Source organism: Lathyrus oleraceus, chromosome 5 (genome assembly GCF_024323335.1).
Source record: "Lathyrus oleraceus cultivar Zhongwan6 chromosome 5, CAAS_Psat_ZW6_1.0, whole genome shotgun sequence".
NCBI lineage: Eukaryota > Viridiplantae > Streptophyta > Magnoliopsida > Fabales > Fabaceae > Lathyrus > Lathyrus oleraceus.
Genome location: NC_066583.1, coordinates 393,424,727 through 393,437,375, shown reverse-complemented (window position 1 = coordinate 393,437,375; position 12,649 = coordinate 393,424,727). Strand labels below are relative to the sequence as shown.

General features: G+C 37.7%; 1 pseudogene; it reads left to right on the top strand.

The window, feature by feature from the left end:
* The first annotated feature begins 166 nt into the window (after positions 1–166).
* On the top strand, positions 167–6,694 carry LOC127080951 (proteasome subunit alpha type-3-like; annotated as a pseudogene).
* The last annotated feature ends 5,955 nt before the right edge of the window (positions 6,695–12,649 follow it).

Genomic DNA, 12,649 nt, shown 5'->3' with positions numbered 1-12,649 from the left:
AGAGTAGAGAGAAGTGTGACGACTAGTGTTATGCCAGTGGTGTGTGATTCTTGATGTTTTCCTAAAGATATCTGCAACTTGCCTCTAGAGCGTGAATTTGAAAATCGATGAAGGTGAAGAGTTGACGTTTGTATCAGTTTAGCAAGTGAGAGAATCCGTGAAGGATATGGAACAAATGTTTGTGATGTTAGCTTCGTTGGAAGCTAGAGGACAAGGAGTTGTTCGTGATCTTCCTGGAGTATGTGAATTTCCTAAAGTGTTTCCTGAAGAGATCAGTGATTTGCCTCCAGAGCGCGAAGTGGATTTTTCTATAGACTTAGTACCTGGTACTAGTCCGGTGTCAATGACTTCTTATAGGGTGTTTGCTTCAGAGTTGGGGAAATTGAAGAAACAACTAAAAGATTTTCTTGAGAAGGAGTATGTTCAACCAAGTGTTTCTTCGTGGGGTGTGTCAGTGCTGTTAGTGAAGAAGAGGGACACTAGTATGAGGTTATGAGTGATCTATGAATTGTATTGTAGGCATTGAAAGAGAAATATTTGTACGCAAAGTTTTTCCAAGTGCAAGTTATGGTTAAAGAAAGTGAGTTTTCTTGGTTATGTGATTCTAGTGGTGGTATAGTTGTGGATCTATCGAAGATAGATGATGTGTTACAATGGGAGACTCTGAAGTCTGCCACTGAGATTAGAAGTTTTTCTTGGATTGACTGGTTACTATAAGAAGTTCATTAAAGGTTTTTCAAATTCACCATTATCGTTAACTCAGTTCACTCGAAAGGGTTAAGCCTAGGTTGGGATGTGCATCGTGAAAAGAGTTTCCAAGAACTCAAGAGGAAGTTGATGGCTGCTCCAATTTTGATTTCGACGAGTCCAAGTGAGTCATTTGTTGTATATTGTGATGCTTCGAAGATGGGTCTAGGAGGTGTGTTGATGCAAAATGGTTAAGTTGTGGCTTATGCTTAGAGACAATTGAGATTTCATGAAAGGAATTACCCTTCGCATGATCTTGAGTTGACAACAGTGGTATTCATGTGGAAGATTTGGAGGCACTACCTATTTGGATCCAAATTCAAAGTATTCAGTGATCACAAGTGTTTGAAATATTTATTTGATGAGAGGAGTCGAATATGAGGCAAGGGAGATGGCTTGAACTTTTGAAGGGTTATGATTTTAATTTGAGTTACCATTCGGGTAAAGCTAATATTACAGTTGATGCAATGAGTAAGAAGTTTTTACACAGGTTGATGCTTATGGCTCGAGAGTTAGAACTGATTGAGCAATTCAAAGATATGAGTTAGTGGGTGGAGAAACTCCTAACAGTGTGAAGTGGGGTTTGTTGAAGTTGATGAGTGGTATCCTTAAAGAGATCGGAGAAGGTCAGAGATCTGATTTGAGTTTGATAGATCGTCTCACATTAATCGACCAAGGTAATTGATGTGATTTTCGAGTTGATGAAAATGGTGTGGTGATGTTTAGAGATAGAATTTGTGTTTCTAATGTACCCAAATTTAATAGGAGTATTCTGGAGGAGGGTCACATAAGTGGATTGAGTATTTATCCTGATTCTAATATGTATCAAGATTTGAAGAAGATGTTTTGATGGCCAAGAATGAAGAAATAGGATGCCAAATTTGTGTATGCTTGTTTGACCTATTAGAAGTCAAAGATCGAGCATCAGAATTCGTTGGGTCTGATGAAACCATTGAATATTCCATAGTGGAAATGGGATAGTATTTTCAAGGATTTTGTAACAGATTTACCGAAGACTTCAAAGGGATGCGATTTAATTTGGGTGATTATGGATATATTGACCAAATCGACTTATTTTGTACCGATGAGGATCAATTATCCTTTACAGAAGCTGAATAAATTGTATATTGATGATATTGTGAAGCTGAATGGTAATCCATCAAGTATTGTGTCAGATAGAGATCTGAGATTTACATCGAGGTTTTAGGAGAGTCTGTAAGCTACTTTTGGTACTACGCTGAAGTTGAGTTCTTCTTATCTTACGTAGACGGACGGTCAAATCGAGATGACTATCCAGTCTTTGAAGGACTTGTTAAGAGCTTGTGTGTTAGAACAAAGAGGTACTTGGGATAACTACTTGTCGTTGATTGAGTTTACCCACAACAATAGTTTCTATTCTAGTATCAGAGTGAACAATATAAGGTGTTGTACGGTAGAAGGTGTGGAACTTATTTGTATTGGTATTAGTCAGGAGAGAGTGTTGTGCTCGGACCTGAGATTGTTCACTAGACGACTGAAAAGATCAAGATAATCCAAGAAATGATGAAAGCGTCGCAGAGTCATCATAAAAGTTACCATGACAAGAGGAGGAAAGCACTTGAGTTCTAGGAGGGAGATCACATGTTTTTGAGAGTTACGCATGTAACTGGTCTTGGTCGAGCTTTGAAGTCTCAAAAGCTTACGCCACGTTTTGTTGGCTCGTACCAGATTTTATAGAGGATAAGAGAGGTGACCTATAGGATTGTTTTGTTGTCGCTGCTTGCTAATCTTCATGATGTCTTTCACATTTCTCAGTTGAGGAGATATATTTCGGATCCATCTCATGTGATCCAAGTGGATGATGTGTAGGTGGGAGATAATCTGATTGTTGATGTATCACCTGTGCAGATAGAGGATCGGGAAGTGAAACCGTTTCATGGTAAAGAGGTTGCCTTAGTGAAGGTAGTTTGGGGTGGACCAGCTGGTGGGAGCATGACTTGAGAACGTGAGAAGCAGATGAAGGATTCGTATCAGACTCTATTTTCCTCAAGTAATTTTCGAGGGCGAAAATTTCTTAAGTGGGGGAGAGTTGTAATATCCCGAATTTAATTAATTATTAATTTGAATTATTTGAATTTTTATATGATTAATGGGTGTTTTAAATTAATTGTGTATGATTGTGGGGACATGTATCCTTGAAATAGAAGTATGGAGGGAGTAAGAGTTTGATATAGTTGTTGATAATTAATTAGAATTTTAACCAGTGATTGAAATAAATAGTGTTTTATTCGAATTAATTAAATAAATAAATAAAATAACTATAATATGAGCATCTTAATTAAATAATGAAATTTAGTTATTTTACTTATTTAATAGGGATAATGAGAATTTTTAATAATTAGCCTATAACTATTTTATTTAATTGGTTGGAATAAAATAGAAGAGTAGAAATAGTATGGAGAAAAAGAAGAATATTATTAGTATTATTTTATTAAAAGAAAATTAGAGCCAAGAGGGATATGGTGGTAAATAAGATGATAAATGAGGGCAATGGTGGAAGTTCCTAATTGAGGGGGAATTAGGTTAATGATAAAAATGTTAGTAAGAGAATTTAGAGGGTTTTACGTAAAATAGAATTTTATGGTGAGAAGAGGCCAAGGCTAAGGCTAAAGGAAAACTCCATTGTTAAAGCTTGAAGTATGCATCTTGTTGGAAAATCTAAGGTAAGGGTGAGAACTTGTTCCAATAGTAAATGATATGATAAAAGGATAGAATGGAGGAACCCTTAACCTCCTTAGGGTTGAGTGTTTTGATTCATAATTTTGAATTTGGATGCTATGGTGATTATTATATGATGATGATATGATGAATTTCATGTGTCTTACATGTGTGTAGTTTTCTATTTTGATGATTAAACTTATATTCACCATTGTTGCAATTTCGAAGGCTTTAGGCATAATCTTAAAGTTGTGATTAAATTATTTAATTGTGTTAAAACTGTAAATTAACTTTATATAATTATAGTATTACATGGGTTGTAATTTTCTAAGCGTTTGGCTTTTTATGGAATCAAAATCGGAGGTTCGAAAGGCCTCCAACGATGACAAACGCAGAAAATTTTGCATTATGTCCGTCGCAATCGCGAGCCTTTTTTTTGTTTTTCGGTAGAAATCGTTTTGGTCATAACTGTAGATCCGTAAGTTCAAATCGAGTGCCTTTTAAAGCGTTGGATATCTGAAACAGAGGGTTATAACTTTGTTTCAGGAATAAAATAATTTTGGAGATTATTTCATGGACGTTTTTGGGGTTGAAGAAGATGAAAATTATGTTGGAAAATTTAGAAAACAACAACTTTTTAGTAACGCCTTCGAGCACGATTTTGGTCATAACTTTCAACTCGTGAATCATTTTGGGTTGGGGTTTAAAGCATTATAAAGGTGACTCTAAGATATATAATATGATGTTGATAAGTGAGTTCATTGAGTATTATTCCTCTGCCTGTTGTGTTGGTGAAGTTTTTATTCTTACGTTCGGTTAATGAATTGTTGACACATCCCGACGATTTTGGTCATAACTTTCATTTTGTAAGTCCGATTTTGATGGCGTTTGAAGTGTTAGAAAACTAACTCTCATACCAAAAACATGGTTGTGATTGTTGATATGTTTTAATAATACTCACATTCCTACTGTATTAATACATATATTGGTTTCTATGTTGGTTGATAAATCGTTGCATTATTGTAATATCATTGTGTGCTAATTATGTTGTTATGTCGATGATGTTAATATGGTGATAAGTTGCAGTTGTTTGTTGATATTATTCATGTGGTAACATGAATTGGTTGTTGCATGATGAATGGTGTGATTCATAAATGATGAGATATGTGTGGGGATCCTTTAGGTGAACCTTATTGTGTTAATGCATGTTATTTGAGAGTCATGCATCTTGGTGTACGGGCTTCAGTCCAATTTTGGTGAGCCTCGATTCTATGGTGATGGATCGGGTGCGAGTAGCTTATTCTTATTATGAGGGATTAGTGAAGCGTTACATATGTTGATGGTAACGATTTTTGGGGAGCCTCGATCCCATGGTGATGGATCGGGTGCGAGTAGCTAATTCCTATTATGGGGGGATTAGTGAAGCGTTACCTATGGTGATGGTAGTGATTTTGGTGTGCTCCGGTTCCAAGAGGGAATCGATCCTATGGTGGGGATTATGGAGTGAGGTGAACCTGAGTGTTCATTTTGGTACCATGTGCATGTTGAGTCGGTGTTGAGTACACTGCATAAGTGTTGCATTTGTATTGGTTGTTATTGATGTGTTCTTGGATGAGATGTTGTTGCATATGATGTTAATGATAAATGAGATTTGGTTTTGTATGATATTGATGATAATTGAGAAGTTGTCATGTCTGATGTTGATTATGTTTTGGATGTAAAAATATGATATATTATTGTGCATGATTGTGTAGATGTTGTATTCTATTCTTCATTCTATATCGTTATTATTGAAATGAATTCTCATCCCTTCTGTTTGAATGTTGCCTTTACACGGGCATCGTGCAGATACTCAAGAGTAGTATTGTTGAAGTAAGTGGAAGGTAGCTCTTGAGTTACTTCTTTATTTTGTCGCTTTTACTAGTGGTACCTTGCTCTGATCATGTAACATCGGGTTGGGTTAAACGTTTACTTTATTCCTTATGTTTGATCATGTTGAAGTCATAAGACTAATTTTGTTGTTGAGAATTCTTAAGATGTTGAGTTGATTGATTAGAACTCTCTTATTTTGTTATTGCAATTGAAGTTGAGACTAGATGTTATTACTTGCTTTATCTTCCATAATTGTGATGATAATTCCGTTGCGATGATACTTTAAAATGGAAGTGAGCATGTAGTGACAAGTTATGAATGTCTTATTTTGTGAATATATAATACCGATCAGATGACAAGGATGTCGTGTAAACATCCCATGTATGATTCAGATAAGTAGGATGTCGTGTAAACATCCTTATTATAAATATGTGCATTGAAATTTATTGTTGAGACCCGTGTTACGGAGCAGGTCATATGTGTTATGAATGTGTGACACCCTACGTGGTTTTATTTTATATTTAACTTATGCGATAAATTATGTGTGGGGTTTAGGGTGTTACATCATGTCTATAATCCTCAAAGTGAGACTTCTGTTTGTCGCGAATAGGATGTTGGAAAGCACGAAGAGGAAGATGTTAAAGTTCAGAGAAACATCAATCCAACCCCAAAAGAAGAAAAGAGCGTGTTGAAAGAGAAGTCTGATGATGCTTTATCTGATTCTATAGAAGAATACACGTTGTTCACCGCCACTCTGGAATGGCCATAGTAGGATTAGCCGCAGACGGCAATGAGATCGTTGTCGGGGCCAAACCTGAAGCGAATAACTATGACAGTATGTACAGTGATCCAATTCCTGTTCAGGAGCTTGCCGATCGCATGGCTAGCTATGTGCACCTTTGTACATTATATGGGTGGCTCAGACATTTTGGTTGTGGTGTTATACTAGGTGGTTATGACAGAGATGGGCCACAACTGTACATGGTTGAACTTTTTGGTGTCTCTAATAGATACTCTGGTGCTGTAATTGGAAAGGGCAGATAGGCTACAAAACAGAGATTGAGAAGTTGAGATTGAAAAGTTGAAGCTCTCAGATTAGACCTGCCGACAGGGAGTTATTTAAGTAGCTAAGATTATATAGTAAGTTCGTGATGAGGCCGAGGATAAAGATTTTGAACTCAAAATGAGCTGGGTGTGTTAGGAATCAAATCCTCGACATGTAAAAGCCCCGTAAGAGCTTCTAGAAGAAGCCAAGACAAACTCCAAAGAAGAAAGCGTAACAGAATCTCTGCAACCTTCAAAAGCAAGAACAACTCCCTCTACACCTCACGGCGCAACTGAGCCGGCGATACAAGACCTTCCTTCACCGACGAGATAACTTCCGACTTCCAAAATATCAACCTGTAAACGAACACAAAAACTCAGAACAGAAACTCACAAGAAAACCAACCTTTAACTTTTCTCCACAATTCATAATGGACAAAAATTTCTCAACAGAAAAACCTATCAGTCTCACTCCAACTTCTAAACATAACTTACAACTAACTTGAAAAATAACGGTATCAAAAATTAGTTCCAAAACTCATCAATCCCTAAGCTGCCCTTAGCTGACCTAAACTGCCCCATTCAGTTGCAACCAATTCCAACTTCTATAAAGCTCCAACGAGTTCCCAATCATTTTTTCGGGTTTTCACTATCATCTTCATCACCCTCAAGAATCATAGAACTTTCACGCTCTCTCAACTCAACCCTCACCTTCATCCTTCACAATCATCGATCACATCTCGGTTCGTCAACTGAAGAAGAAGAAGATCGAAGAGAGAAGAATATGGAGATAGAGTCACTACCTGGAAGTAGAGATTTCACCGTCGCAGTCGTCGTCTCCGGCAGAGTGTGTTTCAAATTCTTTTCTCTTTCAGTTTTTCGTTGCCGTGACGTAGAGGAGATGTAGGCAGATCAGAGCTCTGATCCCTCAGGCTCCGATTCTAGGAGAGTGGTGACGGGTGTAGGTCTTTTCCGTTAGGATTCCTAAATATCTCTTGCCGATTTGAGAAACTATGGAAGGAAGTAGAGATTTCGCCTTCATATTCGTGATTGACGCCTTGAGTCGATTAGCACGTTAGGATTCCATTGAGTTTAATCCGTCGTCGCTACCGAGGACCGCCTCCGGTACGTCGGAGCGTATAACGAAAGGTGACCGGAGCTGCGTTTGTGAGAGGAAAGGGACACGGTGGCACCTGAAGCTGTGTATTTTCTTTAGTGTCCATTATTTAGCAATAGTTTCATTGGTTGCTCATGACTGTTTACATGGAATTAGCATTACCGCAGTGTCTTAATGCATGATTCGAGAAACGTGCATTCCACATCACCATGGCCATGTGTTGTTACTTACAGTAACATGATCCATGACCACTTCTATCTTCTCCATTTGTTTACTATGCTGAATCTCGACTGGGCTTAGTGGTTGGGCCTTAGGCCATTCTTGCTGAAACATCACCATGTCCCCACCAGTTAACCCCCTATTGTTAGGCCCATGTTCATAGTTTTCTTCTTGATTTTTGTTAATCCATGATTAGAGTTTATTAATCTTATTTTTTTCTTTGATTAATTTTGATACTGTTTGTTAATCTTAATAGAAATATTAGAATTAATTCTTAATTTTTAATTAGGATTTAACATAATCTTAGGGATAACTAGCTTAATCTATGTTTAATTAGGTAATTAGAAGAAATTAGGCTTAATCATTTTTACATATTATATTTAATTTCTTAATTTTCCAGAGTTAATTTTCATGTGATTAATCATGCTAGGTTTAGAATTTCATCTGATTTGCCATGTTAAGTTCCATGTACATGATTAATCTCATTTTGATTGGGTTACATTTTGTTTGTGGTTAATGGCTAAATTGAAAATTCCTTTTCAATTTAATTTGGTATATGTTTGTTCATCATGATCACTATGTCACATCATACTATCATCATACCATCTCATCCACTTGAATTAGCATTTTAATTCCATTTTATTAATGCATATTAACCACTTGTTGTTTTTTGTGGTGACATGTGAATGAGAGATCCAAACATCCTCCAAGTTATTCCTTTTATTTTTGTTCAATAGTTTGTAAAGTGTATTTTCCTTTCATGTCCTTATGTTGTATTGTATGGGTCCATCCCCCTATTGTGGGTTAAATGTTCCCCCTCCCCTTAGTCATGTAATAGCTTAGATTTATTGCTTCCTAGTTAGTTTAATATGCATGTTAATAACCAAGATAAAATACAAAGCGAAAAATAAAGCATTTCAAAAGAAACAAAAGGTACTTGATTCAACGTCAAGTTGTTTTCTGAATAAAACTAACACCATTGCAACGTGAATGCTTGATCTAACGTCAAGCATTCTTCCTCCACTCCAAGATCCATTATTCACATCTCTTCCCCAAATACTTTGATTGTTAGGACTCCATTATCCTCTCGATTCCCAAGTACTTTGATTGTTGATTATACTTAGTCAAGGGTTAGAGACTTGTCTCCCTCTAAGTTCCAACGATTATACTTTCCAAACTTCTTTCACAATTCAAATCTCTTTTTTTGGATGAAAAAGAATGGTTAGGATAACTTGTCCTCTCAACTCCCAAGATATTGGACCCTTGACTGTATCTAGCCAAGGGTTTAATGCTTGTCTCCATGCATAAAATCAACCCCAACAAATCAAATCCTCTTTTGTCTTAGGGCTTTCTGTATTCAAAACCTTTCAATAAGAACGTATTACTTTCGTTCTACCGTGAACGAAGCTTAAGCCTCCATGTGCGAGCAAGTAATGTTTAACTGCTAGAGTGAGAACTAAGCGTATCTATTTTACCGCAAATAAGCAAATACTTTCCGCCCCCATGATAAAGTATACAAGCGAGTAAACAGTAGCACACAAACATCAATACTGTTCAGTAAAAACAACCAAATAAATACTCCATTTTTTAGCCGAACTACGAAGCTCGGATTTTCTTATTGCACGTATGAGGATACGTAGGCACAAGGGCCCAAATCCTTGGCGAGCACACTAACTTAAAACTTATTTTTCTCCCACCTTATTCTTTCATCTCACTCCTGATAGCAAGCAACTTACAAATATGCATGTAATAACTTAGATTTATTGCTTCCTAGTTAGTTTAATATGCAGGTTAATAACCAAGATAAAATACAAAGCGAAAAACAAAGCATTTCAAAAGAAACAAAAGGTACTTGATTCAACGTCAAGTTGTTTTTCGAATAAAACTCACACCATTGCAACGTGAATGCTTGATCTAACGTCAAGCATTCTCCCTCCACTCCAAGATCCATTATTCACATCTCTTCCCCATTCTCTTTTCAACCTTATTCTATCTCACCTCCATTCTTCACTCATACTTTTCATAATAAATTCAAATGCTTGATCCAACATCAAGTTCCTTTTTCAAAACAATTTCATAACAAATTGGAATGCCATATATGGGGTGTACGTGTTTGTACACAACATTCAAGTAATTGGGTTGTCGGTTGTACCTAGCCTGAGGACCTGACACTTGACTTTACCCTCTTTAAACATCTAATCATAATTAACAAGTTAGATCTAGGTGCTATGAGGAAGAAAAATAATAGTTAGGACTCCATTATCCTCTCGATTCTTAAGTACTTTGATTGTTGACTATACTTAGTCAAGGGTTAGAGACTTGTCTCCCTCTATGTTCCAACGATTATACTTTCCAAAATTCTTTCACAATTCAAATCTCTTTTTTTGGATGAAAAAGAGTGGTTAGGATAACTTGTCCTCTCAACTCCCGAGATATTGGACCGTTGACTGTATCTAGCAAAGGGTTTAGTGCTTGTCTCCATGAATAAAATCAACCCCAACAAATCAAATCCTCTTTTGTATTAGGGCTTTCTCTATTAAAAACCTTTCAATAAGGACGTATTACTTTCATTCTACCGTGAACGAAGCTTAAGCCTCCATGTGCGAGCAAGTAATGTTTAACTGCTAGAGTGAGAACCAAGCGTATCCATTTTACCGCAAACAAGCAAATACTTTTTGCCCCCGTGATAAAGTATACAAGCGAGTAAAAAGTAGCACACAAACATAAATACTGTTCAGTAAAAATAACCAAACAAACGCTCCATTTTTTAGCCGAACTACGAAGCTCGGACTTCCTTATTGCACGTATGAGGATACGTAGGCACAAGGGCCCAAATCCTTGGCGAGCACACTGACTTAAAACTTATTTTTTCTCCCACCTTATTCTTTCATCTCACTCCTGATAGCAAGCAACTTACAGATAAATAAACATCCATACGCATTTGATACGAGCAAGTGGTTCCCATGGAGTACCATGGATGTGAGGGTGCTAATACCTTCCCCTTGCATAACCGACTCCCGAATTCACTCTTTGTTGCGAGACCGTCTCTCTCACTTGGGGTTTTATCGCTATTTTCCCTTTCCTTTGGAATAAATAAAATCCGGTGGCGACTCTGTATTTTTCGCGACGCTTCAAGTAGTTACATGTTACACCTGAGGGTGAGGGAGTGGTTGTTGGTGCACGAGGCATGACAATGAGACACTCCTAACAACCTTCTAGGGGAAAAACTGAATTCACATCGGAATAAGAGGGATCCTAAGGATGTGCAGGTATGGAACTGCATGGTTGATACCATTTGTAACGCTCCATACTGGTTTCAAGATTACCGACTGACCCCACAAACCAACACATGTCTTTTCAACATGCTTTGTCCTCACTGACACACTTTCCGGGAAACTTCCCAGAAGGTCACCCATCCCAAGATTGCTCCAAGTCAAGCATGCTTAACTGTGGAGTTCTTATGGAACGGGCTACCGAAAAGAAGATGCATCTTGTTAGTATAGGTAGTACCAATTAATCCTTATAAGCATTCCTTCAACCATGCAGTCCCATACTTGCACAACCTCTAGATCCCTCTCATTCTGATGTGAATTCGGGTTATCGCCTAGAAGCTGCTAGGAGTGTCTCATTGTCATGCCTCGTGCACCGACCACTACTCCCTCACCCTTAGGTGTAACACGTAACCACTCTTTGTCCTCTCCAGCCTCAGATGTTACATGCCCATCAGCTTCCGCTTGGTTCAACCCTGAACCATATCGTACTAGGAGAGGTCTGACTCTGATATCATTTGTAATGCCTCGTACTACTTTTAGGATTACCGACTAACCCCACAAACCAACACGAGTCTTTTCAACATGTTTAATCCTTATTCACACGCTTTCCGAAAAACTTCCCAGAAGGTCACCCATCCCAAAATTGCTCCAAGTCAAGCACGCTTAACTATGAAGTTCTTATTGAATGAGCTACCGAAAAGAAGATGCATCTACTTTTCGGTAGCCCAACAGATAAGAACTCCACAGTTAAGTGTGCTTGACTTGGAGTAGTATTTGGATGGGTGACCTTCTGGGAAGTTTCCCGAAAAACGTGTGAGTGAGGACAAAGCATACTGAAAAGACCCGTGTTGGTTTGTGGGGTCAGTCGGTAATCCTGAAAGCAGTCTTGGGCGTTACAAATTGTAATGCCTCGTACTACTTCCAGGATTACCGACTAACCTCACAAGCCAACACGAGTCTTTTCAGCCTGTTTTATCCTCACTCACACGCTTTTCGAGAAACTTCCCAGAAGATCACCCATCCCAAAATTGCTCCAAGTTAAGCACGCTTAACTATGAAGTTCTTATGAAATGGGCTACCGAAAAGAAGATCGGTAGCCTAACAAATAAGAACTCCATAGTTAAGCGTGCTTGACTTGGTGTAGTATTTTGATGAGTGACCTTACGGGAAGTTTCCCGGAAAGTGTGTGAATCAGGACAAATCATGCTGAAAAGACATGTGTTGGTTTGTGGGGCCAGTCGATACTCCTGAAAGTAGTCTGGGGCGTTACAAGAGTCACCTTGGTCCTTGCGCTTTGACTAGCTCAAGTTCTAATCACCAGAAGCAGACTTCTTCAGAGGTTGTCTCCTTCAGACTCTGACCTTCAAAAGTTGACTTATTTAGAGTCCGGTCTTCAGCTTCTGATCTGTCATATTTTGGTCTTTAAGCTTCTCATTGAATATTCATAGTCATAACCAATACTTGGATTCTACATGAAATTTTAGTCTATAATCCTACACATAAACATTAGTATACCCAATTATTTTTTAGATACTTCTTATCATCAAAACCTAAGGGATATAGGACAAATCGATTTTATTCCAATAATATTCCCCTTTTTGATGATCACAAACATAAATATTTAAGAGTAATGGTTGGAAATTTAATTAACTAGTTGACTTCAGGTCTGAGGTTTGTAAGC